Source organism: Hemiscyllium ocellatum, chromosome 3 (assembly GCF_020745735.1).
Source record: "Hemiscyllium ocellatum isolate sHemOce1 chromosome 3, sHemOce1.pat.X.cur, whole genome shotgun sequence".
Lineage (NCBI taxonomy): Eukaryota > Metazoa > Chordata > Chondrichthyes > Orectolobiformes > Hemiscylliidae > Hemiscyllium > Hemiscyllium ocellatum.
The window spans coordinates 118,156,405-118,175,513 of NC_083403.1; the positions used below are offsets into that span (position 1 = coordinate 118,156,405).

Consider the following 19,109-nt stretch of genomic DNA (forward strand, 5'->3'; position numbering starts at 1 on the left):
AATAGAGGAACAAAAGAAGAGGACCCAAACACAACAGTGGCATGGCAGAGATAATTTTTTCCAGCTATTGAATAAATTCATGTAAATCATCTGTATGAAACCTTTCCTGGATACCTGACAAGGCCATTACATGAATGACTCCAGAAATATCATTCTTACCCTCATCACAAAGATGTATTCTATTTCATGCAATTTGTATTGAGTAAGTCACGAAGCTTTGAAAAATGTCCGTAATATTCATAACAATGTAAATTAATTGATAATGCACATTGAAGTAAATAAATATCTGATGGCTGTTGAAGAGACATGGGGCATGATGACAAGGATTGGGTCCTGAACACTTAGGAGTACATGATAATCAAGAAAAATAGGAAGCTAGGTAAAGTTGGAGGTGTAGCACTGTTAATTAATGATGGCATGGCATTAGTGCATTAGCTAGAGTTGATCTTAGTTAAAGACCGCAAGATCAAGAATCAGATTGGGGGTGAAGCTGAAAAAGACTAAGGGAAAGAAGTCATCAGTAGGAGGGATAGGCTTCCTAACACTAACCTCAATGTATGCATGCAGGAGTCACAAAAGGTTCATATGCAGGTACAACATTAAAACTGGGAGGAAGGAAAGTAGCAAGGATGCTGTAGATGGGATTGAGATTATTAAATTTTAACGTCTACCCTGGCAATAACAGATCCACTCTTGGAGGATTGAAATCCATCCTATGTTTCCAGGCACATCAACTCACAACAATGGTTGTGATTATTTTCAACATTTGCCTCCACATCCAAGAGCGTAGAAAACAGAAGCATCCCTCATTATGGGGCAGCTAAATCCAGAGATGGACCTGTGGCACAATTTCCTTTCTGTACGCCACAGTTTAGCCCACATATTGCAAACAAATGAAAAAGATCTTACAGAGATTATTATCTTGATTATAGTCATCACTCTAGTGTTAAGTCTTCAAGAAGATTTTTGAGCTATTCAGCTGCCCTTGTTCAAATCTTCCCATTCGTCTGCTTCCTCTGAAGATGATGCAATGCAATTTGTTATCCATTTATTGCAATATTAAAATTGGAGATGTACAAAGAACAAGCCAAGGGAAAAACAAAGTGAAGCATGCCTCAATAGATTTAGTGGAAATGTAATCCCATTGATGATAACATTTCCAAATACAGAAATGTAACTAAAAATCTGAAGGTTGCTTGTTTCAGTCTGGAACCATATTTTGGTGTAGATATTTGAACTATTTACTTTACAGAGAGTAAGGCCCTACCTGTATCACAAGGGCTCCATTCGAAATGATCGATGGCTAGATCTGAATTTCCAAGATATCTGCTCTTTATTAAATCTGTGTTGTAGAGAAATAATTTGGCATAGAAATCCTTAATAAATTGGTCATTAAGGCTGGGCCATTTCTCAGGGGATCTTTGCTTTTGAATTCTTACAACTTTGCCAAACCAGGAAACCCAATATATTATCAGCTCATGAGGCTTTAAACTAATGCCAAATAAATCTGGACCTATTTACACAAATTACTAATTTGGAAGCCACTGGTTACATTATGTTCAGAGTGTATTGTTATTTTGCACAACAAGCTCAAGATAGAATTAGCAAGCTGTTTGATTCAGAGGTGTTTACATAGAGTCATAGAGTTATACAACACAGAAATAGACCTTTTGATCCAACACGTCCATGCCAACCAGATTTCCCAAACTGACCTGTGCCATTTGCCAGCATTTGGCCCATATTCCTCTAAACGGTCCCAATTCATATCACCATCCAGATGCCTTTTAAATGATGTAACTTCATCTGCCTCCATCGGATCCTCCAGCAGCTTGTTTCATACACACACCTCCCTCTGCATGAAAAAGTTATCCCTCAGGTACTTTTTGAATCTTACCCCTTTCACCTTAAACCTATGCCCTCTAGTTTTTGACTCAGCTACCTTAGGAAAGAGACGTTGGCTGTATACCCTTATCCTTGCTCCTCACGATTTTATAAACTTCTATCAGGTCACTCCTCAACCTATAATGCTCCAGGGAAAAAAGCCCCACACTATTCCTGTACCTCAAGGTCTCCAATCCTGGCAAAAGCCCTTTAAATCTTTTCTGAACCCTTTCAAGTTTCGAAACATCTTTCCGATAGCAGGGAAACCAGGTTGATTACAGTATTCTAAAAAATGGCCTCACCAATTTCGACATGCCATGATGATGAGGTGATGGTGTTGGACTGGGGTGGACAAATTGCATCATGGCATCCTAACTCCTATACTCAATGCACTTGCCAATAAAGGCAAGAGTACCAAATGACCGTCTTCACCACTCTGTCTACCCATGACTCTATTTTCAAGGAACTATGAACCTGTACCCCCAAGTCTCTTTGTTCAACAAGACTCCCCAGATCCTACCATGAACTGTATAAGTCCTGCCCTGATTTGCTTTTCCAAAATGCAACACCTCACATTTATTTAAATTAAACTCCATCTGTTCTTCCTTAGCTCATTGACCCATCTGATCAAGCTCGCAATGTCCTCTGAGATAACATTCACCTTCAACTTCATTACCAATTTTGGTGTCATCTGTAAACTTACTAACCAAACCTCCAATATTTACATGCAAATAATTTATATAAATGATGAAAAGCCATAGCTTCCACAGGCCTCCAGTCCAAAAAACAACCCTAAGACACTACCATCCATCTCTTACCTTCAAGCCAATTTTGTATCGAGGTGGCTAGCTCCCCCTGGATTCCATTTGCTCTAATCTTGCTAACCAGTACACCTTGCGGAGCTTTGCCGAATGTCTTGCTGAAGTCTATACAGACAACGTCCATCATTCTGCCTTCATCAAGTTTCTGTGTCACTTCTTTAAAAATCTCAATCAAGTTAGTGAGACTCTATTTCCTACACACAAAACTATGTCAACTATCCCTAATCGATCCTTGCCTTTCCAAATGCATGTAAATCCTATTCCTCGGAATCCTCTCCAACAATTTATCAACTTGTCTATAATTCCTTAAATAACTTCACTTAAGTAACAATACCACATCAGGCAACCTCCTGTTTTTCAGCACCTCACCCATGGCTAGCGATGATACAAATATCTCAGCAAGAGGCCCAGAAATCTCTTCCGTAGCTTCCCACACAATGTAATGGGATTCATCTGATCAAGTCACAGAATCATAGAGATGTACAGCTCAGAAATAGACCTGTTGGTCCAACTTGTCCATGCCAACCCAATATTCTAATCTAATCTAGTCTCATTTGCCAGCATTTGACTCTATACTTCTCTAAACCTTTCCTATTCCTATACCCATCCAGATGCCTTTTAAATGCTGTAATGTACCGGCTTCCACCACTTCCTCTGGCACCTCATTCCATATATACACCACCCTCTAACTGAAAATGTTGCCCCTTAGATCCTTTTTATGTCTTTCCCCTCTCACCCTAAACCGATGGCTTCTAGTTCTGGACTCCACCACCCCGTGGAAAAGGCATTGTCTATTTCTCCCATCCATTGATTTTATAAACCTCTATAAGGTTACTCTTGATTTCCAACACTCCAGGGAAAACAGCCCCAGCCTATTCAGTGTCTCCCTGTAACTCAAATCCTCCAACTCTGGCAACATGCTGTAAAACTTTTCTGAACTCTTTCAGGTTTCACAACATCCTCCTCATAGGAAGGAGATCAGAATTGCATGCAATGTTCCAAAAGTGGCCTAACCAACATCCTGTAAAGCCACAACATGACCTCCCAGTTCCTATACTCAATGGTCTAAACAATAAAGGAAAGCATACCAAATGCCTTCTTCACTATCCTATCTACCTGCAACTCCACTTCCAAGAAATGATGAACCTGCATTCCAACATCTCTTTGATCAGCAACACTCCCCAGAACCTTATCATTAAGTGTCTAAGTCCATATTTGATTAGCTTTTTCAAAGTGCAGCACCTCACATTTATCTAAATTAAACTGCATCTGCCACTCCTCAGCCAACCAGCTTATCTGATCAAGATCCTATTGTACTCTGAGGTAACTTTCTTCACTATCAACTACACCTCCAATTTTGGTGTCATCTGCAAACTTACCAACTATACCTCCTATGTTCACACCCAAATCATTTATAAAAATGACAAAAAAGTAGTGGACCCAGCACCGATTCTTGTGGCATACCACTGGTCACAGGCCTCCAGTCTGAAAAGCAACCCTCCATCACCACCTTCTACCTTCTAACTTCGAGCCAGTTCAGTATCCAAATCACATTTTAAGCCATCCTCTTCTGTAATATGGACACTTTTCAAAATATTACTACTTATTTCCCCTCGTTCTCGAGTTTCCAAGTCCTTCTCCACAGTAAATACTGACATAAAATGTTCTTCAATATCTCACCCATCTCCACGGCCTTGTTGATTTTTAAGGGGCCTCACTCTCTACCTAGTTACTCTTTTGTTCTTAATTTACTTATAGAATCTCTTTGAATTCTCCTCAACCATGTTTATCAAAGCTAGCTCATGCCCCATTTTTGCCCTCCTGATCTCCCACTTACGTTTACTGTATTGCCCTTACACTCCTCTCAAGATTCACTTAATCCCAACTGTCTATACCTGGCACATGTTACCCTCTTTTTCTTGACCAATTTCTCCAGTCATCTTCTATTCCCTATACCTACTAACTTTGCCCTTCACACTAATAGGAACACACTGCCTCTGATCCCCTTCCAATTCAGGCACAACCCGTCCTTATATTAAGTCACGTCTACCCCAGAACAGATCCCAAAGATCCAAAAACACGAATCCCTTCCCCCTGCACCAATTCTTCAGTCGTAACAGAAAAGTAAGTTTAGAGGAGTTTAAAAATAAAATTACAGGACAGCCAAATAAAACAGTCATTCCACGTCTTGAAATTGGACTTGGTCATGGGACAAACCATTTCAAGTGAATGCATTATTTTTGTTTTAAAGGCAGTTTCAAAGCCAGATGAGACACCAAATTTAGGAAAACAGACCAATTTTTTTTGTATTTACAAAATTTGTCAGTTGGATAACAGCTCAATCAAAGTTCTTTGAACATTCATATTTTCCATGTGTTATTTCAGCCATTTTACAATGCATTAAGAAGCCTTAAGCCAAAAAAACTTTCTAGCATTTCAACAATGTTGAACCATGTTACTAATCTAATATGTTCATCATTCTCAAGGCACCTATATGTCTATGAGCCAGTTTCATGCAAAACAAAACATCATAGGTCAATGAACTAATTAATAGTAGGTTATAATTATCAAGCTCAGAGGTATAAATGGTATCAAAAGCAAGAGAAATAATAGATATAACTTAATTGGAATTTAATAATAGAATTATGCAATATTTCCCTATAATTCCTATGCATAAATAGCCATTTCTAAGGAGTTTCTACTTCATATTCTAAGTTAATTATGTTATGTAAAATATAATAGCAACGGGAAGTGGGACAGGATAAATGCTTTTCCCTGCTTCTGTTAAAATTTGCTAAATGAATTTAAGATGATTCTGGAGTGAGTAACCCCTCAATCTGGTTCATTCTTCATTCATACTTCAGATCAATAATGTTTAAATATGACAAAGTTTAAAATAATCGTACATGAGAATAACAATGGTGAATGTTTTGTAGTCCTGTTGAATTTTTTTCACATTTAATTTTTACAGATGCATGTTTATTAATAATGAATATCTTTTCCTGTCAGATTATTACATCCTAGCTGTCCTGTTAAGCACACATCACAAACACGCTTTCAAGTAACTAATATGCTGTCAGCAGCATTCAACTAGAGAGCTAATATGCATAAATTTGGATTTCTTTAAGAAGATACAGCAACAGCTTGAGAAAAACTTCGGGAAGAATCCAAACAGATGGAACTGAGCAAAGATCTTACACAATATTTGGAGCAACTCATGAACATGCATCTGATGTTGAGCTATTGTCCCAGATTCAAAAATACAAGAATTAAATGAATGCATGTCCTTGTCTCATGCATCTGTTCCAATTCTTGAATTTGTGCCTGAGGTTAGCACACACTCGGCTAATAAAATAGAAAATTTCGTGCCTCCTGTATTTTGTTACAGTTCACATTCTGGTAAAGAAAATCCTTTTATTCCCAAGATATTAAAGACTAAAGCTGAATATTATACTGCTCTTATCTCCAACAAACTAGTTCAACAGTTTAGTAGTCATGACAAAGGTCCGGAACACTTCAATTGTCTAACTGGAATTGCAGTAGCACATGATTGTACACTTCTTGTAACTGACCCATATAATGCAAAAGTGGTAGATTATTCAGATAGATTTTATACTTCTTTCAATGGCAAACAGCTAAAGTCCAAAAGGCCACACAGTGAAATAGGTATTTCAATCACTAGCTGGAGTTATTCAGTTCTTGTTAATTTAGTTCTCATTCAGTCTTCTTGTAAAAACTTTTCTCCATTCAATTTTTTTTTGTGAATACAATGTGCTAAGGGAAGATATTCCTGGAAATACATCCAGGGAAGTTACTTGGGTGGAACTGAGAAATAAGAAAGGGATGATCATATTACTGGGATTGTATTATAGACCCCCCAATAGTCAGAGGGAAATTGAGAAACAAACTTGTAAGGAGATCTCAGCTATCTGTAAGAATAATAGGGTAGGGGATTTTAACTTTCCAAACATCGACTGGGACTGCCATAGTGTTAAAGGTTTAGATGGAGAGAAATTTCTTAAGTGTGTACAAGACAATTTTCTGATTCAGTATGTGGATGTACCTACTAGAGAAGGTGCAAAACTTGACCTACTCTTGGGAAACAAGGCAGGGCAGGTGACTGAGGTATCAGTGGGGGAGCACTTTGGGGCCAGCGACCATAATTCTATTCGTTTGAAAAAAAATGATGGAAAAGGATAGACCAGATCTAAAAGTTGAAGTCCTAAATTGGAGAAAGGCCAATTTTGACGGTTTTACCCAAGAACTTTCGAAAGCTGATTGGAGGCAGATGTTCGCAGGTAAAGGGACAGCTGGAAAATGGGAAGCCTTCAGAAACGAGATAACAAGAATCCAGAAGAGGTATATTGCTTTCAGTGTGAAAGGGAAGGCTGGTAGGTACAGGGAATGTTGGATGACTAAAGAAATTGAGGGTTTGGTTAAGAAAAAGAAGGAAGCGTATGTCAGGTATAGACAGGATAGATTGAGTGAATCCTTAGAAGAGTATACTTAAGAGGGAAATCAGGAGGGGAAAACAGGGACATGAGGTAGCTTTGGCAAATAGAATTAAGGAGAATCCAAAGGGTTTTTATAAATATATTAAGTATAAAAGGGCAACTAGGGAGAGAATAGGGCCCCTCAAAGATCATCAAGGTGGCCTTTGTGTGGAGCCACAGAAAATGGGGGAAGATACCAAATGAATATTTTGCATCAGTATTTACTGTGGAAAAGGATATGAAAGATATAGACTGTAGGAAGATAGATGGTGACATCTTGCAAAATGCTCAGATTACAGAGGAGGAAGTGCTGGATGTCTTGAAACGGTTAAAAGGTGGATAAATCCACAGGACCAGATCATGTTTACCTGAGGACTCTTTGGAAGCTAGAGAAGTGATTGCTGGGCGTCTTGCTGAGATATTTGTATCTTCGATAGTCACAGGTGAGGTGCCAGAAGACTGGAGGTTGGCAAACATGGTGCCACTGTTTAAGAAGGGTGGTAAAGACAAGCCAGGGAATTATAGACCGGTGAGCCTAACCTCAGTGGTGGGCAAATTGTTGGAGGGAATCCTGAGGGACAGGATGTACATGTATTTGGAAAGGCAAGGACTGATTCGGGATAGTCAACATGGCTTTGTGCATGGGAAATCATGCCTCACAAACTTGATTGAGTTTTTGAAGAAGTAACAAAGAAGATTGATGAGGGCAGAGCAGTAGATGAGATCTATATGGACTTCAGTAAGGCGTTCGACAAGGTTCCCCATGGGAGACTGATTAGCAAGGTTAGATCTCACGGAATACAGGGAGAATTAGTCATTTGGATACAGAACTGGCTAAAAGGTAGAAGACAGAGGGTGGTAGTGAAGGGTTGTTTTTCAGACTGGAGGCCTGTGACCAGTGGAGTGCCACAAGGATCGGTGCTGGGCCCTCTACTTTTTATCATTTACATAAATGATTTGGATGCGAGCATAAGAGGTACAGTTAGTAAGTTTGCAGATGACACTAAAGTTGGAGGTGCAGTGGACAGTGAAGAGGGTTACCTCAGATTACAACAGGATCTGGACCAGATGGGCCAATGGGCTGAGAAGTGGCAAATGGAGTTTAATTCAGATAAATGCGAGGTGCTGCATTTTGGGAAAGCAAATCTGAGCAGGACTTATACGCTTAATGGTAAGGTCCTAGGGAGTGTTGCTGAACAAAGAGACGTTGGAGTCAGGTTCATAGCTCCTTGAATGTGGAGTCACAGGGAGATAGGATAGTGAAGAAGGAATTTGGTATGCTTTCCTTTATTGGTCAGAGTATTGAGTACAGGAGTTGGGAGGTCATGTTGTGGCTTTGGTTAGGACATTGGTTAGGCCACTGTTGGAATATTGCATGCAATTCTAGTCTCCTTCCTATCGGAAAGATGTTGTGAAACTTGAAAGGGTTCAGAAAAGTTTCGCAACGATGTTGCCAGGGTTGGAGGATCTGAGCTACAGGGAGAGACTCAACAGGCTGGGGCTGTTTTCCCTGGAGCATTGGAGGCTGAGGGATGACCTTAAGTTTACAAAATTATGAGGGGCATGAATAGGATAAATAGGCAAAGTCTTTTCCCTGGGGTCAGGGAGTCCAGAACTAGAGGGCATAGGTTAAGGGTGTGAGGAGAAAAATATAAAAGAGACCTAAGGGGCAACCTTTTCACGCAGTGGGTGGTACGTGTATGGAATGAGCTGCCAGAGGATGCGGTGGAGGCTGATACAATTGCAACATTTAAGAGGCATTTGGATGGGTATATGAATAGGATGGGTTTGGAGGGATATGAGCCAGGTGCTGGCAGGTGGGACTAGATTGGGTTGGGATATCTGGTCGGCATGGACAGGTTGGACTGAAGAGTCTGTTTCCATGCTGTACATCTCTATGACTCTAAGGGGAGAAATATTAACGGATGGCACTGTAGATCAGATAGGCAGCACAGTGGCTCAAGGGAACACCAGTGACCCATGACACCCCCTCCAAAAAAAAAGAAAATTGAGAAGCAAATATGTGAGGAAATCTCAGGTATCTGGAAGAATAATAGTATAGTAATGGTGGAGGATCTTAACTTAAAAATGCCATAGTGTTAGAACATCAGATGGAGATGAATTTGTTAAGTGTGCACAAGCACATTTTCTTATTTGTTACGTGGATGTACGTATTAGAGAAGAACCAAACCTTGACCTTCTCTTGGGAAATAAGGCAGGGCAATTGACTGAGGTATCAGGTAGTGGAGTACTTTGAGGCAAGTGATCATAATTCTATTTGTTTTAAAATAATTACATAAAAGGATAAACCTGATCTGAAAATTAAAAGTTCTAAATTGGAGCAAGTCCAATTTTGACAGTATTGGGCAAGAACTTTCAAAAGTTGATTGGGGACAATATCCACAGATACAGGGACAGCTGGAAGTGGGAATCTTTCAAAATTGAAATAATGAGAGTCCTGAAACACTATGTTCCTGTCAAGATGTAGGGCAAGACTGGTAGGTATAGGGAATGCTGGATGACTAGAGAATTTGAAGTTCTGATCAATAACAATGAAGAAAGTGTCAGATATGGACAGTAGGGATCATGAATACCTAGAGGAGTATAAAGGCAGTAGAAGTATACATAAGAGGGAAATCAGAAGGGAGAAAGGGGACATGAAATAGCTTTGGAAACAGAGTTCAGGAGAATCCAAAGGGTTTCTCATATACATTACGGACAAAAGAGTATTAAGGGAAAGACTAGGGCCCCTTAAAGATTAGCAAGGCCACATACATGTGGAACCGTAGGAGATGGGTGAGATACTAAACAAGTATTTTGCATCAGTGTTTACTGTGGAGAAGAATATGGAAGTTAGAGAATTTCGGGAAATAAATAACGATATCTTAAAAAGTGTCTATATTACAGAGGAGATGGAACTGGATGCCTTAAAATGCATAAAGGTGAATAAATCTGAGGGATGGGATCAGGTTTACTCTAGGAGCTAAGGAAGTGATTGCTGGGCCGCATACTGAGATATCTATATCATTGATAGCCACGGGTGAGATGCCAGAAGACTTGCTAATGTGGCGCCATTTTTGAAGAACGGTGGTAAAGAAACGCCATGGAATTATAGACTGGTGAGCTTGACATCAATGGTGGAGAAATTGTTGGGAGGGGACAGGATTTACTTGTGTTTGGAAAGGCAAAGACTGATTAGGGATAGTCAACATGGCTTTGTGTGCTGGAAATCATGTTTCACGCACCTGATTGAGTTTTTTGACAAAGTGACGAGGAGGACTGATGAAGGCAGAGTGGTGGATGTTGTCCATATTGACTCCATAAAGTGTTCAACAAGGTTCCATTGATTCACAAAGGTAGATCACATGGAATATAGTGACTAGCCATTTGGATACAAAATTGGTTTGAAAGTAGGCAAAAGAGGGTGATGGTGGAGTGTTGTTTTTCAAATGGGAAGCCTGTGACCAGTGGTGTGCCACAAGGATCAGTGCTGTGTCCACTGCTTTTTGTCATTTATATAAATAATTTGGATGTGAACGTAAGAGGTATGGTTTGCAGATGACACCAAAATTGGTGATGTTATGGATAGCAAAGAAGGTTACTGTAGAGTGCAACAGCATCTTGATCAGATGGGTCAATGGGCCAAGGAGTGTCTGATGGAATTTACTCTAGATAAACGTGAGGTGCAACATTTTGGTAGGGAAAATCAGGGCAGGACTTATACATTTAATGGTAAGTTCCTAGGGAGTGTTGCCAAACAAAGAGATCTTGGAGTGCAGGTTCATAGTTCCTTGAAAGTGGAGTCACAGGTAGACAGGGTAGTGAAGATGACATTTGGTACACTTGCTTTTATTGATTAGTGCAATGAGTATAGAAGTGGGAGATCAAGTTGTGGCTGCACAGGATATTGGTTAGGCCACTTCTGGAATACTGTGTTCAATTCTGGTCTTTCTTTTAAAGGAAGGACATTGTTAAACTTGAAAGAATTCAGAAAAGATTTACAAGGATGTTGCCAGAGTTGGAGGGTTTGAGCAATAGGGAAAGGCTGAATAGGCAAGGGTTTTTTCCCCCTGGAGTATTGGAGGCTGAGGGATGACCTTATAGAGGCTTATAAAATCATGAGGGGCTTAGATAAGGTAAATAGTCAAAGTCTTTTCCCCGAGGGTAGGTAGTCCAAAACTAGGGGGCATATGTTTCATGTGAGAGGGGAAAGATTTTAAAGGGACATAAGGGACAACGTTTTCACACAGAGGTTGGTGAGTACGTGGAATGAATTGACAAAGGAAGTGGCAAAGGCTGGTATAATTACAACATTTAAAAATTATCTGGATGGATATATGAATAGGAAGAGTGTAGAGGGATTTGGGCCAAATGGTGGCAAATGGGACTAGATTAATTTAGGATATCTGGTCAGCATGGACAAGTTGGACTAAAGAGTCTAGTTCCATGTATATATCCCTATGACTCTGACTGGGGCTGACACCACATGGAGAGCTAGTTATTGGAGATTGCAAGAACCACTGTGTTAAATTATATAAATGCAAAGAACAGTTACATCTCTAAACCAAAGGAGGCACTAATACATGTAGCTACTCTTTGGCATCCCATTATACACAGTAACCTATCTTTATGATTGGCTTCAATTGGTTTAGAAAGATTTTACAAATACAATTTACAAATTCAGTCCATGGTTTAAAATTTCCAGAAGTTACTTTCAAAATTAAAACACAATTTATGAAACTGTAAGGTTAGATTAGAGAGGTGATGACCAGAATGCTTTACGTAGCATTTCAGTTCATAATATGAAAAAATCTGAACAGAAGTGACTCCCCTTTATATTTGCATAAAATAAATTGCAAAGGAAACTGAGAGATAATGTTATTAACAGGAAAAATCAATGGTGTTTTCAACTCACCCATTAGAAATTGAAATGTTAATCAACAAGTAGTGATTCAATCCTATGAGATTTTTGTGCACATCAGGTACTCAAATCACAAATTCATTCTTTACAAATGTATTTACATTTGTGCTCTGCATGGTATATGAACATCTTTCTCCAGTCCCCAGTGAAGAGTTGCTTTTTTAAATGATTTGAATCCTTGGATTATGAAAGGTTTTAAAATCATTCATAAATGCATACTACAAGTTTTTTATCATCAGCATCCTTCTATCTGCATAAGATGATGAGCGTGCAACAAGTCCATTAGTGATGAAAAAGCTTCTTAAACCTTCTTTTCATACAGTTTGTTCAGCAAACTTTAGTTAGTATCTCATTTATTTTGAATTCCTCACAAGAAATTGAACTGTTAAAACAGGGACCACACAAGTTCAGCTTTCTAATTGCTAAGAATTACAATTATGAAAACAAGCATGTAAGAATTCAAAAATAATAATTTTTTTTCACTACTATAAAATATTGAAATGACACAAAAGAAATACTTTACCTGTGTTTGTTTCAGGTAAAATACAGCAATGCTTCTGCAGAATACGTGGTATCTGTGCAAGGAATACAAATTAATAATATTTATAAAATGCAATACTAAGATTTGATTCCTACTTGTCATTTAAAACTACTGGTATGAGAGAAAATAATTTCATCTTCATCATAACATTTTAAATAGGAGCAGGAAAAAACTATTCTGCCTCTTGAGCCTGCTTCATAAGTTAGTAAGATCCTTGTTGATCTGATATGCACTTAACTCTCTTCTCTGCCTATCCCACCCACACCTCAATAGCTCTCAAGTTATCTATCAACTTCACCTCATCTCACTTCATCTATCTTGAATATATCCAATATATTCACTCTTGCACAAGGGGAATTCTCTCAACAGTTCTGCTGTTAAGCCTTCTCAGAATCTTATATATTTCAATAAAATCACCTCTCATTCTTCCAAACTCAAATGAGTATCTTCAGGTTCAACATGCTCAACCAACCTCTCACTCAACAACACTTTGGTTCCACAACTTAGCTTTATGAATCTTCTCTGAACTGTCTCCCATTCCTAAAGGCAGCCAAAACTGCACAAAGTAATCTGGTTTGTCTCACCAATTCCCTGTACAGTTGCAGCAAGACTTATCAACTTGTATATTTCGTTCCCTCGCTATAAAAGCCAGAATTTCATTTGCACTTTTAATTACTTGCTGTACATGCATGCTGGCTTTTTGAGTTTCATGTATGAGGATGTCTATTCCCCTTTGCACCATAGAGAGAGAAACATTTCTAAATTATATTTCAATAATATTGTTTTATTACTCCTTCTGGAAAAGTAGACAGCCTTGCATTTTCCCATTTTACACTCTAGCTGCTAAATTTTCACCACTCAGTTAACCGATAGACACCCCGTTAAAACATAATTTGCTTTCCTAGCCAAATTCATATCGTTAGCAGATTTGGCTACAATAATCAATCTCTTTACCAAAGCCATTACTGAAAATAGTAAATAGTTGTGGTCCTACCACTGATCCTGGCAACACTCCACTAGTTAACTAGTTGCAAACCTTGAAACCTCAACTCTATTTCTTGTAAGTTTTGCAATCTTCTAGCCATGCCAATACGTTACCTCATTGCCATGTTGTCTTGTCTGACAGAGTCATATGACATGGAGACGGACCCTTTGGTCCAAACCATCCATGCTGACCAAGTTTCCCAAACTAAACTAGTCCCATTTGTCAGTGCTTGGCCATGTCCTTTTACCCCTTCCTATTCATGTATCTATTCAAATGTCTTTTAAATGTTGTAACTGTACCTGTATCTACCACTTCCACTGGCAGTTCATTCCATACACGCGCCACCCTCTGCGTGAAAACGTTGCTACCAAGGTCGCTTTTTAAATCTTTCTCCTCTGACCTGAAACCTATGCCATTTAGTCTTGGATTCCGCCAACATGGGGAAAAGACCTTTGCTATTCACCTAATCTAAGCCCTCATGATTTTATAAACCTCTGTAAAGTCACCCTACAACCTCTTACGCTCCAGTGAAAAAGTCCCAGCCTCTCCTTATAATTCAAACCCTCCAGTCTCAGTAACATCTTTGAAAATCTTTTCTGTACTCACTCTAATCTAATAATATCCTTCCTATCATGGGATGACCAGAATGATATAACGTACTCTAAAACTGGCCTCACCAATATCCTATACAGCCAGAATATGATGTTCCACCTCCAATACTCTTCTACAGCAGTCTTTTATCTGGCCTTATCAAATACCTTTTTTGAAGTCAAATTACATTGCATTTATTAACTCTTTATTTATCTTGCTTATTACTTGTTCAAATAATGTAATTTTCCCCTCACAAAGCTATATTGATTCTGCTTATTTGTATTATAATTTTCCACCTCTTTAGTAATGGATTCTAGTATTTTTCTAATCTCAGACGTGGGACTATTTGCCTATTGTTTTTTGCTGTCTATCTTCCTGTTTATTTTTTGAACGGAGTTCAAATATACTGTGAAGGAGACATTCATATTAGATTCATATTTTAAAATTTATGCTTAAAAGTCAATAATTCTTTCCAACGTGTGGCTAATACTTTGCAATTGCTTTAGAATCAAAATTCAATTGCTACTGTTCTATTCTGTTGAACTACACTGTTGCAGAGTGCTACAGATATATGTAATAATTCTCCTTGAACAGTTGAGGAGGTATTTTTGCAACAGCATTTTATACACTTGCAATTTAATATGACTATTCAAATTATAATAATGAAATACAAATAGACATTTTCTATCATTCGGATGGTAATTGTGTTTTGATACATCTATAACTTACCATGTACCTATAGCAAACATATTAAAATTATATGGTGTTGCTATTAATTGCAAATGAATTTTGTTTTAGAATGTCATAAGAAGTACAGCACAAAAATATAGCCATACAAATTAAGAACAGAAGTAGGCCATTTGGCCCCACAAGCTGACTGTCAATTATGACATCACTACTGATATGTTTGCATTCCAAATTTCACATTCCCAAGGATACCTAATAACCATAAATTATTTTTAGGCAAGGAAATCAATCTATGTTTCCATCAATGAGAAAATTATGCAAATTGATATCAAGTTACAGATTGCCACATTCAGAAATTTCAAAATAAGCTATCACATTTAATTCAATTATTTTTAGAAAATAGATGACAACATCTGAGAATTTGGAGATAAATTTTAAAAATCATAAAACATCACAACCTAAAGCCAGATTCAGATGTTTACAAAAGGTTTACTTTAAATAATGGTTACGGATATGAAAATGATACAATCTCTTCCAATTTTCATTTGAAATGAGAATTTTTAAAGTGACTTAAAGAATCATTGTAAATCAATGAGACATAACATTCTTTAAGAACTAAAAAATATCATATTATTGTATAAAACTGTGCATGGATCCATCAGGCATCAATTTAGTTCAGTCAAAAAAGAGCAAAGCATGGTGGATACTGCAAATCTGGAACAAAATTGAAAATGGTGGATAAACTCAGCTGGTCTGGCAGGGTCTGTGGAGAGAAACAGAGTTAATATTTTGAATTCAGTATGACTCTTTCAGTTCTGATGTTCCAGACCTGCTGAACTTCTCCAACATTTTCTCAGTTTGTATCAATTTATTTCAAATTGTTTAAATGTATGAATAAATGTCGCGCCAAACAATCAGACTTGCATGGTATATAGAAGTCAAATTGATGTGTAAAATACTATGTACCTATTAACAATATTCCTGTAGATTTGCACAATAAACAAACTCTGTTAAAGTGTGTAAGTACTTAAGCAAAATATCAATGCTTTAAGTAAGAACATGTTTTATACTGCTTTATTGATTGACCACATCAACTAATAATAGTCATTGCTATTGTGCACATTCAGAGCAAAGATAATGTTTAAGAAATATTGTCTATGAATTCACAACAGTAAACTTTATTGCATTTCAGGTAAGGTTAAGGTAGTTTCCAATGTATTCTGATCAGAAAGGAAAAAGTAAAATCAATTGTCAGTCATCTGGACTTGTAACAGTTTCTCTGTTTTCCAACACCATGTCTTAAGAGGGTGTTTGCAATCATGGACTTTCATTTGAAGTATGTTGGTCAATGATTAAACTTCCACCATTCATTATGATCATGGCTGATCATCCTCAATCAGTATCCTGTTCCTGCCTTATCCCCATAATCCATGATTCCACTATCCTTAAGAGCTCTATCTACCTCTTTCTTGAAAGTATCCAGAGACTTGGCCTCCACAGCCTTCTGGGGCAGAGAATTCCATACACTCACCACTCTCTGGGTGAAGAAGTTTATTCTCAACTCTGTTCTAAGTGGCCTACCCCGTATTTTTAAACTGTGCCCTCTGGTTGGGGACTCACCCATCAGCGCTCGCATGCTTCCTGCCTCCAGAGTGTCCAGTCCTTTAATAATCTTATATGTCTCAATCAGATCCCCTCTCAGCCTTCTAAACTCAAGAGTTTACAAGCCCAGTTGCTCCAATCTTTCAGCGTAAGATATTCCCGCCATTCCGGGAATTGACCTCGTGAACCTATGCTGCACTCCCTCAATAGCCAAAATGTCTTTCCTCAAATTTGGAGACCAAAACTGCGCACAATATTCCAGGTGCGGTCTCACCAGGGCCCTGTACAGCTGCAGAAGGACCTCTTTGCTTCTATACTCAATTCCTCTTGTCATGAAGGCCAGCATGCTATTAGCTTTCTTCACTGCCTGCTGTACCTGCATGCTTGCTTTCATTGACTGATGTACAAGAACACTAAGATCTCATTGTACTGCCCCTTTACCTAACTTGACTCCATTTAGGTAGTAATCTGCCTTCCTGTTCTTGCTACCAAAGTGGATAACCACACATTTATCCACATTAAATAGCATCTGCCATGCATCCGTCCACTCACCTAGCCTGTCCAGGTCACCCTGTATTCCCCTAACATCCTCCTCACATTTCACCCTGCCATCCAGCTTTGTGTCATCAGCAAATTTGCTAATATTACTTTTAATACCTTCATTTATATCATTAATGTACATTGTAAAGAGCTGCGGTCCCAGCACTGATCCCTGTGGCACACCACTGGTCACCGCCTGCCATTCCGAAAGGGAGCCGTTTATTACTACTCTTTGTTTCCTGTCAGCCAATCAATTTTCAATCCATGTCAGTATTTTGCCCCTAATACCATGTGCCCTAATTTTGCTCACTAACCTCCTATGTGAGACTTTCTCAAAGGCTTTCTGAAAGTCCAGGTATACAACATCCACTGGATCTCCCTTGTCCATCTTCAGAGTTACATCCTCAAAAACATTCCAGAGGATTAGTCTAGCATGATTTCCCCTTCAAAAATCCATGCTGACTCTGACCTATCCTGTTACTGCTATCCAGATTTGTCGTAATTTCGTCCTTTATAATTGACTCCAGCATTTTTCCCACCACTGAGGTCAGACTAGCTGGTCTATAATTCTCTGTTTTCTCTCTCCCTCCTTTCTTAAAAAGTGGGACAACATTAGCCACCCTTCAATTCACAGGAACTGATCCTGAATCTATAGAACATTGAAAAATGATCACTAATGCATCCACGATTTCTTGAGCCACCTCCTTCAGTACCCTGGGATGCAGACCATCAGGTCCCGGGGACTTATCAGCCTTCAGACCTAACAGTCTCTCCAACACCATTTCCTGCCTAATATAAGTTCCCTTCAGTTCAGGTCCTTCAGCTTCTATTACATCTGGGAGATTGCTCGTATCTTCCCCAGTAAAGACAGCTCTAAGGTACCAATTCATCTCTTCTGCCATTTCTTTGTTCCCTGTAATAAATTCACCCGTTTCTGTCTTCAAGGGCCCAATTTTAGTCTTAAATTTTAGTCTCTGCTTCCCACAGAATGGTCGACAGGTGGTCTTCGAACTGTAGTAGCTGCCACCAGACAGATTGGAAGAATTTGCAGGTTGATAATCAACCTGTTTGCCCAGTTACAAGCACACCTACTGTTGCCCTAAAGTCTAGAAAAGGACTCAAGCTCGAAGCCACTAGCTCAGAGTCTAGCACAGGACCTACTGTGTCACAAGACCTCTGATGTAAGATTACCCTTACTAAATAATTTCCAAACATTTGGATTTTGCAGATTTCTGCATAATTCCTGCCAAAGATGTAACTTAGAATTGTCCACAGTGTCATTTAGATTCAAATCTCCAAAAATCTTTTCTGTATGACCAAAGAAATTGCACTGCAATCCATCTTATGCATATGCAGAGCTCATCTTTGGTGCTACAATTCATACAATCTTTGAGCTGTAGCTAGTAGAGTATCCAGATTTTGACAGTGGTGCATGATTTTCAGATAGCTGTTAAGAAATGAACAAAGCAATTAATTTTAAGAATTAAAGCACGCTCATTGTCCCTCAGGTTTCCTGTGTCATGTATTAATTTTTAAATGTCATAAAAATCCATGAAACTCTTTCAACAATGGTAACTTTCATTTAGAGAGCATTTTTAACAGCATAAAATACTGCTAGGTACTTTACTATTTCTTCAGACACTTTTTGAGACTGTTGCAAAGTTACAAAGACTGTGAGAAAACTAGTTAGATTTAGATTTTAAAGAGGATAAGGTGGCAAGATAAATATAGGGTGGAAATTTCAGAGCTTTAAACGGAGTTGATTGCAAGGCCACAGAAGTGGGAACAATGAATATCAGGGCAGCAAAAAGTGATGAAATATATAATTCTGACATGGCTGGGTGAGAAAGAGGGACTTCCTGCTGCAGATAGATTTCAACATCAGGTTGAGTATTTTAAATTTGTCATTGCTGAATCAGAATCCAGTATAGGTCAACAAGCAGTGGAGTTATAATTGAACAAGGTTTAATGTGAATTGAAATATTGAGAGGTTTAATGAGCTTAAATTTATGAAGCATGTAATATAGTAGGCAAGCCAAGAGCATTC

The 19,109-nt window shown here is 38.5% G+C and overlaps 1 long non-coding RNA gene across 1 annotated transcript in view; it reads right to left on the reverse strand.

Moving 5' to 3' along the window:
- LOC132807473 (uncharacterized) overlaps positions 1 to 19,109 on the reverse strand; it is a 280,961-nt gene that overhangs the window by 199,136 nt on the left and 62,716 nt on the right. Inside the window, exon 2 of the long non-coding RNA XR_009641965.1 lies at positions 12,640 to 12,691. This is a non-coding gene — a long non-coding RNA (uncharacterized LOC132807473). The remainder of the gene's footprint in view (positions 1 to 12,639; positions 12,692 to 19,109) is intronic.